The 13,830-nt window shown below is 48.4% G+C and overlaps 2 long non-coding RNA genes across 2 annotated transcripts in view; one reads left to right on the top strand and one right to left on the bottom strand.

The window, feature by feature from the left end:
* Positions 1–13,510, top strand: part of LOC112934351 (uncharacterized) — an 82,362-nt gene extending 68,852 nt beyond the window's left edge. The window contains exons 6-7 of the long non-coding RNA XR_012001491.1: positions 1,609–1,846; positions 8,067–13,510. This is a non-coding gene — a long non-coding RNA (uncharacterized lncRNA). The remainder of the gene's footprint in view (positions 1–1,608; positions 1,847–8,066) is intronic.
* On the bottom strand, positions 1,675–6,242 carry LOC140598970 (uncharacterized). The gene is made up of 3 exons (XR_012001492.1): positions 6,119–6,242; positions 4,142–5,947; positions 1,675–1,810 (listed from the first exon to the last, which is right to left on the bottom strand). It is a non-coding gene; the product is annotated as an uncharacterized lncRNA (long non-coding RNA).
* Positions 13,511–13,830: the final 320 nt, after the last annotated feature.

Raw genomic sequence — 13,830 nt, 5'->3', positions numbered from 1 at the left:
TCAGGACTTCTTCCAAGTCATACAAATCCAGAAATTCTATCCCACCTCTTTCTAGTCCCAAACCCTGTTCTCTTTCCCCAACACCACGTTGCCTGCTGCCAGCTGTAATTGCTAAAAATGCACTTGCCTCCCATTTGGGGGATGACACATTTGGTCAGGTATCCCGCCTCCAGCTCTCCATGATTTCTCCAAAATTCCTGAAGGAGGATCTGAGTTAACATCTGCAAATTCCCCTGGTATTCTGGGAGGTCGTTTGTCTGGGCCAAGAAGCTGGAGCTCCATCTGAGGCCCCCAGATGCTCTCTGACCATCCCCTCTCCTGTCTCCTGGATGTGCTTCCCTGTCAGTGATGTGGGCCAGCCCCCTGTGGGATGGCCCTTTCCTGGCTGCCACAGGGAGCCTCGGCGCTCTCTGCTCTGGTCCCCACCATATGAAAATTATTAAGCCTTCCACATGCTCTTACTCAGAGCTGTGATGCCCAGTAAATGAGAAAGGCCTCCTTTCAAATAAATAATGACCACCGTTGACAATGGAAGTATAAACATGACCTTAATACATGAATCGCTAATCATCGTGCCTGTTAATAGACACTCCGTCTTTGCTGTGCACACATGTGGTTCAAGACTAATGCTCACAAGAGGACAATGAGCAGCATTAGCCTGGAGGGGCCCGCTGGTGCTCTGGGTCAACTACAATGCAAATCAAAGGAGGGGGCCTCCATTCTCTCAGCCACCCCCACCCCCGCCTCTGCACTACAGGGTAGCTGAGTAACTTCTTGGGTAGCTCAGGAAAGCTGCAGTTAGGAAATCTGGATTGTACTCACGCCCTGGGAGAGCACTTTCTCCTGTAGGTCAGAATATTTGGGTCCTCAGGAGACCAACACAAATACACACCCACGCTCACCTGTGTGAGGCCCATTTGGATTTTTTCAAGGGACTCCGTCCAGTTGTGGGAAGCAACAAGAGGGCTGCAAGCCCCTTGTGTATGAGCAAGGCTCTCTCGGTGCCCTCCGTTTTCACACATCATGTGCTTTATGTACCGATTATGCAGACTTTTCTTGGCCCCGGTAATTTTTTTAGTTCTGGTTGCAAGTAACAGAGACCAAAATAACAGTGCTTAAGGGAAATAAAATCTGATTCCCTTGCCATGAAACAGTCCAGAGGGAGGCTGTCTGGGCTGCCTTGATGACTGTCTCCATGAAGTCCTGAGGGACCCAGGCTTCTTCTAGCTTGCTTCTTTGCCCTGTGTGGCCTCCACTGTTAAGGACCTCTTGCCCAAATTGCTGTTCCAGTCATCCCCACATTCTAGCCTTCTGGAAGAAGGAAGGGATGAAGAAGGGGGTAAAGGTACACAGCTGTCGCTTAAGATAAATTCCTAGAAGCTGCCACATGGCACTTCTGTGAGCCAGAAGTTAATTAGGTGTCACAGTTTGCTGTGAGGGAAGCTGGGACACCAAGTCTTTAATCCAGGTGACCCAATGCAATGGGAGGAAGGGGAATGGGTATGTTTGAACAAATATGGGCCTCGTCTTGTGGAATAGGTCTCTTTGATGGCTTGGTGGAAGGCTGCATGCCCCAGAACCCACAACCAATATTTATTTCTCTTACAGCCAGAAGAAACATCAGGAACAGGCCAGCTCAACCCTCTTCCTTCTGTTTCTCAGGAGTTGAAATGAGGCCGACAAAGGGGAAATGAGCCTCACAGGTCGCCGGGGATGAGAACACTGAGCAGCCCATCGATCCACACAGCTCTCAGCTCCAGCCCCACTTAATGCTCTCAGGGGCTGTTGTGTCCTGGCCCCCGGCAGCAGCCTGTTTGTGACAGAGAAGGAGGGTCAGCAGAAGAAGGTAAGGTGGTGGTGAGGGAGGGAAGACGAAATCCCTGAGAACCTGCCAGAGCCAGACACCAGGCTGGACATTTGACAGCCATTGTCTTATTTTAAAACTCCAGCATCCCCCAGGGCGCCTGGGTGGCTTAGTCAGTTAAGTGTCGGACTCTTGATCTCAGCTCAGGTCTTGATCTCAGGATCTGAAGTTCAAGCCCCACATTGAGTTCCACGCTGGACATGGAACTTGCTTTAAAAAGATAAGTTAAAACTCCTACATCCCTACATCCCCATAAAGAGATAAACACTACTGATTTACAAATGGGAAAACTGAGTCTTGGAGAGGGCACGGCTTTTGCCCAAGCTTAAAGTAGTTAAGTAGCAGAAGTGGGTGAAGGGTACACTTAGGCCTGTTTCATCATTCTGCTACACCTGCAGGTCACTGTGTCTCCCCCAAGCCATCTTGGTTCCTAAGTCCCAGGGCCCCCAAGCTGCCTCTTGCCTGCATGCAGGAAGGAGTAGAGGTGTCTACCTTTTGGGCCCAGGGCTTCCCCCTAAGTCCCTCCTGCCCCACACTACACCCTTCAGTAGCAATGCTGACTCCTGTCCTGGCTCAGGAGTCAGGTTAAGTGGAGCTCTCCCCCAGAAATGTTGCACCCTCTCCTCCTGCATCTGCCCAGGCTCATCTGTGCTGCTGGCCTTTGGGGGCTTGTGGCCCTCCCCTGTCTCTGGTGCAGAGGGGTCTGCTGTACCTGGGAATGTCCTCAAAAACCTGCCTTCCCCCCTGGTTTCCTCCCTGAATCTCCAGCACCGGACCCTGGCCATTCTAGAGGGAATCTATTCTGGGAAGCCTTGAGAAGCTCTCAGGCTGGCAGAGGTTGCTTGGAGGTGTGGGTTGTCCTGAAGGGTCGACTGATGGCCAGTGACACCCCTCAAGGGCCTGAATCCACATAGTTCTCCATGGCTGCATGGGGAACCTGGTAACCATGTGCCATGTGATGACAGCCTTAAAGCCCGGATATCATATGACTGTTACCTGAGTGGGCTGGAACAGAAGTGGTCATGGCCACTGCCCCAGGCTGTAGGGGTGGGGTATGTCAGAAGAGGGCCTGCTAGAGATTCTCATGTGGGCTCAGGGACTCTTCCTGGAACAATGAGGTATGCAGGCCTGGGCAGGTCACATATGTCCTCCTCTCCTCTTTTGACTTTGCCCATCCTTTCCCTTTATCTGGAGGGCTCCTCGTGACTGCTTCTGTCCAGATAAGTCCACTTATTCCCATGGCTTAGAACAAGTGCCTCTTCCTTCAGGGAATCCCTCAGTCACTGTAGGATTGGGCAGCCTCATGGGGCTCTCCTAGCCCCATCAGGGGAATGCTCATCTGAGCTGTCATTGCGTGGGTCTCTGCCTCCACTTTGAGCACCTTGGGAGCAGAGATCAGGCTGGTTAACCCCTGGGGCCTCTGGAAATGTCTGCCAAATGAGTCAATGGAGCTCTGAGGCCTGAAATGGAATAGCAAATATTGGCTGGAAGGGTGAATGATTGATTGTATGAATGAATAAAGTTTCCAGGAAATGGGAGTGGGAAACATGTGGAAGAGATAAAGACACAAACCTCACCTTCGTTCTGGTTACCTAGGACCATTCCATGGCCTATAGCAAATCATAATTACAACTGATGCTTGTATACTGCTATGCACCAGCACCTCTGTAAGCACTTTGTGTGTAACCCATTTAATCCTCACCACACCACTGAGAAAGGTACTTGTCTTAGTCTGCGTGGGCTGGTGTAATAAACCATAGACTGGGTAGCTCAAACAACACCGATCTGTTTTCCCCATGATCACAGTGCCCAGCATGGTCAAGTTCCAATGAGAGCTCTCCTCCTGGCTTGTTGACTGCCGCCATCCTGCTGGATGCCACCTGACCTCTTCTTTGTTTGCACACAGAAGAAGGAGAGCAAGCCTTCTGGTGTCTCTTCTTAGAAGGGCACTAATCCCATCATGATGCCCCACTCTCATGACCTCATCTGAACCTAATTACCTCCTCAAATGCCTCACCTCCAAATACAATCACACAGGGCATTAAGGCTTCAATATATGAATTTTGAGGGGACATAATTCAGTCTACAGCTGTGCAAATGAATCTGTATCTGTCAGTTTAGGCTGGCAACAAACAATCCCAATATTTCAATAGCTTAGAACAATAAAGGTTTATTTGTTGCATATGCTACATGTCCAACTCAGGTTGGCAGGGGCCTCTGCCATTCATGGTCACCATGGGAGTGGTGCTGGTTCAGAGAATGTGGAAAATCACTTACATTTTTATTGGCTGAAGAAAGTCACAAAGCAGGGCGGCTGGGTGGCTCAGTCAGTTAAGCATCTGCCTTCAGCTTAAGCCACGATCCCGGAGTCCTGGAATTGAGGCTCACATTGGGCTCCAGCTCCCTGCTCAGTGGGGAGTCTGCTTCTCCCTCTGCCCCTCCTTGCTGGTGCTCTCTCTCTTTCTCTCAGATAAATAAAATCTTAAAAAAAAAAAAAAAAGTCACAAAGCTACACCTAAATTCAAAGTAGGTAGGAAAAAAAAAACCAAAATAGGGAAACAAAATCACTTTTGTGATTATTCCAATTATGTTTAAAATAATATATTGTCTAAAAAAAAAAAAAAAGTAGATAAAGTATGATCCTACCACGTGTCCCGGAAGAACTCAACTATTTGTGGACAGCCCAAACGACCCAAATCATCTTCTTCCCATTTTATAGATAGACAGACTGAGGCAAAGAGAAGATAAGAAAATTTGCCCAAGGTCACTCAGCTAGTAAGTGGCAGAGAGCTAGGATTTGTACCCAGGAAGCCCAGTGGCAGAGGTAGTGACCCCAACATGGAGTATGCTACTCCATAGTGATACTGGCAGGGCAGTCCTCCAACATGGTCTATGGCTGTCCTACATGAGCACAGGAGAATGGCACTAAGACACCACTTACCTCCCTCAGTCTCTTGCCCAGAGCAACACAGAAAGCGTGTCATTTGTTGGATTGGATTGAACTAGATTAAAGACAAGGCTTCATAGTTTATACACTGATATATATACACTGGCAGTCACTGATACATACAGCACTTACACATCTGGACTTTTCTCAGATGGTCTCAAATTCAAATGCAACCCCCTCTGTTCCTACCAGTACCCCACAGGCCTCAGAGCCTGCGTCTCACTCCCTGACACAGAACACTCCATGACTAACCTCTGTGGTCCTCGAGATGCCTTACCACGGCTTTTCCCCATCCGTGCCATGAACAAACCTCCTGGCACATCCAAATACATACGTTGAAGGGCTGGGCCCTGGGGCCAGGGCATCTTTCCCTCCTCTACCTGCCCCTTGTGGCTTATCGCTACTGCCCTCCGTGTTCCGCTGGGCTTCTTGATGGCTTCTTCTTCTGGACAGGTACCTAGTGGGCAAGGCCAACGTGGCACTTCCTTCTGGCATCTCCAGGGGCCGAGGCAGTTTCCTGGTATAGTGAATTTAATTAAAACCTTGCATGGCATGTGTGTGAAGAGTACTGAACGGGGAAGAGCTCCCGGTCTACACTCCCTTTCATCCCGGATTAGTGCTCCACAGAGTCTTTGCAGGACGTGGGTGGGCCTTGCTGCCCCCTCTCTTTATATCGGCGCCTGGCCAACCTGGGAGCCCAGTGTGAAATGGACAGACAGACCGATGATGGACAGATGGATGGGTGGCAGAGGTGGAACCCCTAAGCAGTTACATACCAAGTCTTTTCAGGACCAGGAGCCCCATCTGACCCTGTCAGATCAGTAAAAGCTTGTTGGATGAATGAATGAATGCAGGAGGTCAACAACGGCACCAGGTCTGGGTGACATCACGGAGTGCCCAGAGGCCCTCGGGGTCTTGCCCCGACCCCCATCGCAGCCCCACCAAGCGCGGGAGTCACCGACTGAAGGGAACCGGCTGCACCTGGCATCGAGGACCGCAGCCCGCACGCGAGGAGGCGCGGTGGAAGCTTAGCTCTTGGCAAGATTAAGGCGGCTCTCCACAGAGGGGCCCGTATTGCAGGCCTGCAGGGAGGGCCCGGCCCGCCGAGTTTGCACCTTTTTACGCGGCATCTGTCCCTGGGATCAGGAGAGCCGGGAGGCTGGATTAGATGGGTCAGCGCCCTGATTGACAGTGACACTTCCTCCCGCGCCCCCGCCTGCCCCCCGGCCTCTCCCGCTGTTCCTCTCCTGCCTCACTCAGGCCCCATCCTGTTCCCGAAAGCGGGCGATGCCTTCTAATCTCCTTACCAGGAAATTATTTTCCTGGGTGTGAAATCCCTGTCGGAGGGGAGGGCTGCAGATCAGCCCTGCCCCGGCCTGGACGCTGACCGCAGGGCTGTCTCCCGGAGACATCTGGCATGGCAGTGGGGGCGGTCACAGCGAGAGATGGGCAAAGCTTGGGCAATCCTACCCCCGGATGGGGCCCTGACCTCCGGAGTGGGCCGTCCCCAAACTGCCTCTTCCTGTCTCCGTTCAAGAGACTTCTCAAAAATGATTCATGTCTGCGGTTGGCGACTGTCCTCTCCGGTAGCAAGTAGCATTGGGGGTGGGGAGAGTGTTACCGGGAGCAACCTGCCCTGGAGGGTGAGGTCTGGGACCCAGCCCTGGCCTGGGACCAAGGCACTCTGTGACTCTGGACACATCCCAGCCTCTGCCTCAGTTTCCCTCCGACTTCACCATAAACAGACTGTGAGGTCAGGTGTGGGGTCTATGCCTCACCCTCCCTCCACACCCACTGTATAAAAAGTCAGAACCTCGGTGGAGGGAGCAGGGAGGCAGCACCCCTTCTGACCAGGTACTTTCCCCCAAAGGGGCTCAGGTCCGCCCGACACCATGTTTTGAGGAAACCGATCACTCTGATAGTTATTAAGATCATGAAGAAAAAACCCTAGAGAAAGCAGTGGGAAAGCCACAGGACCAGCTTATGTAATTCATAAGGTCAAAACCTGTGGCCAGACCGGGAATTGAACAGAGGAGGGTGGCAGTGACAGTGATCCAACTACCCTGCTTGGTTCTGTGACTTTGGGCCATTGATCATTCCCTAATGCCTCAGTTTCCCCACCTGTAAAGAGGAGATGTCACACTTACTCATAGGCTTATTGTGAAGGTTTCAGTTAATTAATAATTATAAAATTCTTAGAATGGTCCCAGGCACAAGTAAATACCTTATAAGGATGATGGTATTGCTGTTGTTATGCTTGTCATGGAGAAGCGCTCGGCACATTATTTATTGTGGGTTGAGTCCTGAAGATCTAACTAACCTCTGGTACCTGTGAATGGGACCTATTTTGGGAAACAGGGTCTTTGGGATGTAGTCAAGTAAGATGGCTGGAGTGCAGTGGGCCCTAAGCCAGTAAGATTGGTGTATGGGGGCGGGGATGCCTGGTGGGCACAGCAGGTTAAGCATCGGACTCTTGGTTTCAGCTCAGGTTGTGATCTCAGAGTGGTGTGATCGACCCCCCACCCCCATGTAGGCCTCTGCACTGGGCGTGGAGTCTGCTTGAGCTTCTCTCTCTCCCTCTGCCCTCTGCCCCTCCCCACTGTGCTTTTGAGCTCTCTCTCTTTCAAATATATAAATAAATCTTTAAGAAAAAAAAAAGATAGTTGCATGAAAAGGGACAAAGAGACAGGCACCCAGGGAGAAGGCCATGTAAGGACAGAGGAGGGAAGGCCACGGATCACCGGCCACACTAGAAGCTGAGAAGAAGCAAGGAAGTGTCCTCACGGAGTCCCGGAGGGAACGGGACCCGCCCAGGCCTTGATTCTGGACTTCCAGCCTCCAGCACTGTGAGAGTACTTTGTTAGAGCAGCCCTGAGAGGCCAACCCAATAACAAGATGAATGGCCACAGACTAGGAAGGAAGCCTCCAGCAGACGGAGGTGCTCCTTTAGGACTGGCGGATCCACTCCAGGATGTGGAGGGTCCAGGTCTCAGGAGGGCCCAGGGATCTGCTCTCCTCCTCCAGGCCTGGCCGTGGGCTCTGCTGTGGCTGACAGGGGACCTCGGGGGGAGGGGGAGGGCGAGGGCTCACCTGGGGGAAGCACAACTTTCTTTTTTTTAAAAAAAAAAAAAATTGGAGTTCAATTTGGCAACATATAGCATAACACCCAGTGCTCATCCCATCAAGTGCCCCCCTCAGTGCCCGTCACCCAGTAGCACAACTTTCTGATGTATGTGTTTGACCTCTTGGCCACAGGTCCGCCATCAAAGGCGAAGAGGATGTGGCTGCAGGGTTTCCCAGACAGAGTCCAGGGTCCCAGGATCACTGACACCTTCGAGGGAATGTAGCTGCCTTTGAACCAGGCACTCCAGATGGAGAGACGGAAGACAGGCCCCAGGGCAGTGTCTCTCCTTCCCCTCCAACCTCCCTCCCCCTCACCCAGTTTCACCTTCAGGAGACCCTGTGCCCCCATGAAACCAACTTGGTCCAAACACCTCAAACCTTTGCAAGACCCCAGGAGAACTGACTACCCCACAGCCTGTTCTGAAAGCCCCACAAGGGAGGTGCTCAGGTGCTAGAAGAGAAGGGGAATTTGCTGCATGCTCCCTAGGCTTGGAGTGGGGCAGGGCATCTCTGCTAGCAGGGCACAGCTATGCCTGTTACAGATGTGGAAACTGAGGTTCACTAGATTAAGCAAACAACTTGCCCAAAGGAGCACACTAAGGAAAGGGCAGTTAGGCTTTTTTGACCCCTTCCCTCTGACCCCACAACTTGAGCCCCCTGCATGCTTTTTCCCTTGTTGAGGGGGAGAATTTCCCTTGGGCTCTTCTGAACCCCTCTACCAGGAAAGCAACGCTTTCCTCCTGGGCCCTTGAAATTCCAAGTTGCACAGAACAGCCAGACACAGGGACTTGCGAGGGCAGGAAGAATCCTGAGTGCTCAAGTCCTATACTTGACTTACCACTAAATTTCTCTGCGACTCTGGGCAGAATACAGGAGCCCAATGCCCTGGGTATCAGTTACTAAAGGCAACTAACTAACTGCCCCACACATGGTAACTTAAAAGCCCAGGTTTTCTCATGTCTCATTACCAGACAAGTCCCATGGCCAAGTCCAGAGTCAAGGTCGGGGGAGGGGCACAGGGTGAGGGGCACCAAGTGGTATTGACAGGGGCTGCTTTTATGATAACCTACCTTATCCTGTATGTCCCCGAATCAAATTTTTAGAAGGCAGAAAATAGTGTCTAGAAAATTAGGTGGTTCTGCTGTGCTCGTCTCTGCCATCATGTAGCATCTATGGAGGGATTTATGGTTTAGGAAGAAATCACTTTCAACATAATGATTCTGGTAATTTCTCCACCAACCCTCTGACACAGGTGTCATTAGAGAAGTAGGATCCAGAAGAGTTAAAGCGACAGGCTAAGAAGTGGCAAAGGAGGCAGGACCCAGGCCAGACAGCGCCCAAAGCCCACTTGGCCATGTCTGTCCCTCTAAACTGCCATCCTTAAGTCCCTCCCGGGGACCTATCCTTGGGTCTTTCCCCAAACAATGCAGCTGTAGGAACCGTCTTAGAAAGAATGAAGGAGCTGTGGTCAGTTTTCCAATCCCGGTCTGAGGTCTAGATGAGGAGTGTGATGACCACCTGCCTCCAGAGAGCTGACACTGCTGCCGCTGAGGGTCATTCCCACATAGGCACGGCTATCCTGCATTCCTTCTGTCTGCTGTGCTCCACATGAACAACTCAAGTTACTACTAAATGAAAGGGCCCCGGAGGTCAGGTTGGGGGCGCTGGAGAAGGAGACAAGAGCAGGGAGCCCCCAACCTTGGCAGCCAAGGCTTATGGCCTGGTGACCTTGTTTCCCGGCTGGGTGTGATACTAGAGCACCAGAGCAAGCAGGGGCTGTGCCGTCACCAGCCCCAGAAAGTCCCTTTCTGGACCAAGAGCTGCTTCCTACTATAGACTTGGGCTTCCGTCTTGTCCACACTCCCATTTGGGACACATTGTTCCTTCTGGCTGTGACGCCATCACCTGCTCCTAGAAGGGAACCTGCGTATTAAAACCAGCAGCTGCTGAAGAGGGAAGATTCATTGTTTATAATTGTTCACATAAATAATGTGTGCTCCCTGCCGAAGGAAGGGGAGACTTCACCCCTGCGATACTTCTCAGGGAATAGGGTAGATTCTGGTTTATCTTCCCTTCTGGATTGATTTTTAGGTCACAAATACACGGAAAAACATTTGATGTGCTGGAGTGGGTTCACATACACACCTGACATGTAGGTATACCACGTACACACCGCGTACAGTGACGTACTACCTGGGTGTGCATGTTATATGTGCACCTCACTACGAAGTCTGCGTATTAGTGCCACATATGTGCACACTCATGTTGGGGGTGAGTGTGATTATACATGTACACTCGCAATAGTTATAAGCTGTGTCTATAACTAGATATATCATTTTTGGGATACGTGTACTCAAACATACTTCATATGCACCAACACATACGTACCATGTGCTCACATGTACTATGTGAGATTTGCTTATAAATACACATTTGAGTGCCAGGTATGTGTGTACTTATGCATGTGTGTGGGGGTGTCTTCATAAACATGCAATATGTCTACTGTAAATTCCTGTAGACACAAACACTGTGCATGAGCGTGAGCATACGACGACGTGGATATGTGGTGCTATATGGACACTGATGTGCTTATTTTTGTCTTTGAGATAGGGTGTCACCTCCTGGAAGCCCCCCAGGCCACGCTTCCCCCTGCGGTGTCTGTGCACAGGCCTGGTGCTGTCCGCTTGTCCCACCTCAGGTACTTACTGTATACCCTCAGCTCTTCCAGCCTGCCCCCTACCAACACAGCCTGATCTCTCTGGAATATCTGCTTGGAAAGTAGAGGGGATGTGGCTGGTCCCACAGTTGCTAGGGGCAGGGAGGGGACTCATTCCCAAACACTGCTAGCCCTTTGCCTTCTGCAATCCCTCAGTGACCTGGAGACTTTTGGGGGGTGATTGAGACTGGGACCAGGGGACATTGCGCCTTGCTCTTGGCCCTGAGGAAGAGCCTAAGGGCTAGATCCTGGGTCTCTATGTGTCGAGATCACTTTGGCCAGCTCCTTTCCCTCTAGACACACATGGTGCCTCCTCTGGGAGGCTCCCCCTGGCGTCCCTCAAGCTTCCCTAAATCAACCTACTGCTCCGTTTGCTAATGTCTTACTTCCACTGGACAAGTCTCCTTAGTCTTCCTGTATTTTATCCGGCAACTATTTCTTATGTATGGGGAAAGGAGAGTGCATCTTCCCCACTCCTCAGGTACCGTGAGGAGAGGTCTTCCCCGAGCATTCCTGGTATCCTGTCCCACTCTTCCTTCTCACCCTGGAGGGGTGAGTTTGGCACAGAAAGGAGGCGGCCCACCCACAGGATACACACACTCAGCCTCTGGCTGAGCTTTTCAGAGCTGCCAACAGTGTGGGGTGGGGGTGGGGGTGGGGGGGTGTCCAGCTTGTGGTCGATTCCATGGCTACCACGCAACTAACCACGCAAGCTCTGGTCCACCTCTTTCTCTTTCATTATATGAAAACTGAAGTACAGTTGACATATAAGGTTATATTAGTTCTATTAGCGCTCATCATGGTAAGTGTAGTCACCACCTGTCACGTTGCAACATTATTACAGTATTATTGACAATATTCCCCACACTGCACTTTTCATGGCAGTGACTTTTTTATTTTATAACTGGAAGTTTGCACCTCTTAATCCCCTTCACTTATTTCACTCCCTTGCCTCCCCTCTGGCAACCACAAATTTGTTCTCTGTATTTTTGAGTCTATTTCTGTTGTTTTGGGTTTTTTTTTTAGAGTCTACATATAAGTGAAATCATGTGGCATTTGTCTTTCTCTGCCTGTCTTATTTTGCTTACTATATCCTCGAGGTCTATCTATGTCATTACAAATGGCAAGATTTCATTCTTTTTGGTGGCTGAGTAATATTTTATTATGTATATACCATAATGGTATATGCGGTATATGCATCTTTATCCATTCATCACTTGATGAACATTTGGGCTGCTCTTATATCTTGACTATTGTGAATAATGCTGCAATTATAGGGATGCATATCTTTTCAAATTAATTTTTTCATTTTCTTTGGGTACCCAGTGGTGGAATTGCTGGCTCATATGGTATTTCTATTTTTAAGTTTTTGAAGAAAACTGTTTTCTACGGAGGCTTCCACCAGTTTGCATTCCCACCAACAGTGCTTGAGTGTTCCTGTTCTCCCTGTCCTTGATGACATTTGTTATTTCTTGTCTTTTTGGCCCCAGCCACTCTGATTGGTGTGAGGTGATAGCTCCTTTTGGTTTAGATTTGCATATCCCTGATGATGAGTGATGTTGAGTATCTTTTCATGAGTCTGGTGACTATTTGTATGTCTTCCTTGGGAAAATGTCTCTTCAGATCCTCTGCCCATTTTTAAATCAGATTATTTGGGAGATTTTTGCTATTGAGTGTGTAAGTTTTTAAAATATATTTTGGATATTAACCCCTTCTCTATCAAATATATCACTTGCAAATGTATTCTCCAATTCAGTATCTTGATCTTTTATTTGTTGATGATTTCCTTTGCTGTGCAAAAACTTTTTATTTTGGTGTAGTTCCAATACTTTATTTTGCTATTATTTCCCTTGCCTGAGGACACAAATTCAGAAGTATTGAATTTCTGATCTAAGGCTGATCTCCAAGAACTTACTACCTGTTTTCTTTTAAGATTTTTATGATTTCAGCTCTCACATTTAGGTCTGTAATCCATTTTGAGTTTATTTTTGTGTATGGTGCAAAGAAAGTGGTTTGGTTTCATTCTTGAGCATGTAGCTGTCCAATTTCCCTAACACTATTTGTGGAAAAGACTGTCTTTCCCCTATTGTATATTCTTGCCTCCTTTGTCTCAGATTAACTGACCGTATGAGCATGGGTTTATTTCTGTGTTCTCTATTCTGTTCCATTGATCCATGTGTCTACTTTTGTGCCAAAACCATATTGTTTTGAATACGATAGCTTTGTAGTATAACTTGAAATCTGGGAGTGTAATGCCTCCAGCTTTGTTCTTCGATATCAAGATTCCTTTGACTATTTGGGATCTTTTGTGGGTCTATACAAATTTTGGAATTCTTTTTTCTAGTTCTGTGAAAATGTTATTGGTATTTTGATAGAGATTGGATTGAATCTGTAAACTGCCTTGAGTAGTGTGGACATTTTAACATTATTAATTCTTCCAATTCATGAACATGGTGTATATCTTTCTATTTGTTTGTGTTGTCTTCAATTTCTTTCATCAATGTCTTATAGTTTTCAGAGAATAGGTCTTTCACCTCAGTTATATTCATTCCTGGGTATTTTATTCTTTTGGTGCAATTGCAAATGGGATTGTTTTCTTAATTTATCTACTTTGTTATTGGTGTATAGAAATGCAATAGATTCCTGCATATTAATTTTGTGTTTTGCAACTTTACTGAATTCATTTATTATTTTTTATAGTATTTTGGTGGAGACTTTAGAGTTTTCTATATATAGTATCATAAAATCTGCAAATAGGGAGAGTTTTACTTCTTCCTTTCCAATTTGGATTCCTTTTGTTTCTTTTTCTTCTCTGATTGCTTGACTTCCAGCACAACATTGAATAAAAGTGGAGAATAGATACCTTTGTCTTGTTCTTGATCTTAGAGGAAAAGCTTTCAGTTTTTTACCATTGAGTGTGATATTAAACTGGTATGTTATCACCAACTGCCAGAATTTTAATCCCTCAATTATTTCCAAACTTGAACTTACATAATATTTTGTTTTGTTTTTAATGCAGTCTTTTCTGACCCCAGATTGTCGATCCCCATTTTATGTCAGGTGCTGCATTAGGTGCTGGAGACATGTTGGTCCCTTCCCTAATGGAACACACAGTCCTGTGGGAAAGAATGAAAAGGAAGTACAGAAATTGACAGTGCATAATTACACTGTGACCAGGGC

This window comes from Vulpes vulpes, chromosome 5 (genome assembly GCF_048418805.1).
Source record: "Vulpes vulpes isolate BD-2025 chromosome 5, VulVul3, whole genome shotgun sequence".
In the NCBI taxonomy this organism is placed as follows: domain Eukaryota; kingdom Metazoa; phylum Chordata; class Mammalia; order Carnivora; family Canidae; genus Vulpes; species Vulpes vulpes.
The sequence above is the reverse complement of the archived record's forward strand: the minus strand, read 5'-3'. Positions and strand labels throughout refer to the sequence as shown.